The sequence below is a fragment of the Octodon degus genome, unplaced genomic scaffold, assembly GCF_000260255.1.
Source record: "Octodon degus isolate 3935 unplaced genomic scaffold, OctDeg1.0 scaffold00313, whole genome shotgun sequence".
In the NCBI taxonomy this organism is placed as follows: domain Eukaryota; kingdom Metazoa; phylum Chordata; class Mammalia; order Rodentia; family Octodontidae; genus Octodon; species Octodon degus.
The window spans coordinates 557,966-559,515 of NW_004524889.1; positions in this window are offsets into that span (position 1 = coordinate 557,966).

A 1,550-nucleotide genomic window follows, 5' to 3' on the forward strand; every position below is an offset into this window, starting at 1 on the left:
CCTGTTATAGGGCAATAATATCATTAAACTTCTCTTCTGGAGGGTTAATAATTTAAGTTTGCAGACCAAAAATTAGAGAAAAACAAGAGCTGCAAGGATGGTCAACATTTTTACCCTACCCTTTCAAGGTCAGTGAGGACTCAGGATATAGGAGTACCTGTACTGTAACATCCTGCAACTCAGTGGTGTCCCAAATTTTCTGATAAAGTAGATTATGGGGTCACAGAGGAAAGTGATCGATGATGGAGAGTGTGCTTAAGGAGAGTCATATGGAGAGAAATCATTTTCTCAGGCTTTCACAGAGAGCAAATTGGCCAAGCAATGGCCATGACACATCCACATGGCTGACACTGACAAAGGATCTACAAACTGCAGTATAGTCTTTCAGGGTAAATCCTGAGGGGATTTGACTGTCCTTGTCAGATATAAAAGTTGCATTTATTGTTATATAGGTCTTGCTTTATCTTGTTCTTAACTATCCAGCAGAAAAGTATAAAAGCAAGATATAAAAAGTAAAGCCATATTAATATGTTTAGCCGTATAAGGCTCAAGTTAACAATTTCTGACATTGCCAGTCCTAGGGATAACCCACTACTATTATGAACTACTGGACTATATTTCATTATTTTGCTGAATTCATGCACCTACAGTATTTAAATGGCATTGGAATACATTTCTCTGACAAAACGAAGAAAAAAGGGGATACAAATGAAGTACCATTTTGTATCTGTGTATACAAAATAGGACAGATATGCAACTGCTTTGTCTTAATTCAATGAGAAGAAAGATTTGTACTAATATTGTTTGGAGAGGATATCATTTCTGCTTCTTGTACTATGAATAACCACTTCAAAGACAACAATGTGCAATGTATTAATTATTGAAACTGTCCTACTAATTGGATTTTGTCCTACTCATTGGTATTTGTTTCTCAATAAAATTAATAAAAATAAAAATAAAAGATAAAATCATCAAATAAACCTTAAAAAAAAGAATTCCTAGGTACAAAACAGTGATTGAGTTAGTGGGAATCTTATTTAAGCTCTAAAAAACCTAACATGTATTGTGGAATACACTGTGCACTCAGTTTTCCTGGAGTTGATAGTACCTTTGTAACTTTATACTTTTATCCTAATTCCAAGCCAGTATCTTTTAAGGAAAAGAAAGCTATTCTTCTATTCCACCTAAGGTGGGAGCCACAGTGGCAACTGAGGATGTCCCAGGGTGTGGCATTCACATATTTTTCAGTCCTGAATATGGTCATGTGACTAGACACTGCCATACCATAAGAATTGGGACCTGGCCAAGTGTTTACCACACTCCACAAAAAATCTTGTCTGTACTTGATTTTTATGCTTTTATTTATTGTAGACCTAGTAGAAATAGCACCACCATTCGCACTTTCCTTAGGATAATTAAAGCAGAATTTGACTTCAGTTCCTACTTCCTGCAGAGCCTCTCCTCTGAGCTTGTAACTTTTCAATGCTTTCTTGAAGGGAGAAACAGGTGATCTGTATGCTGAGTTGCTCTTAAATACGAAGCAACCTGGA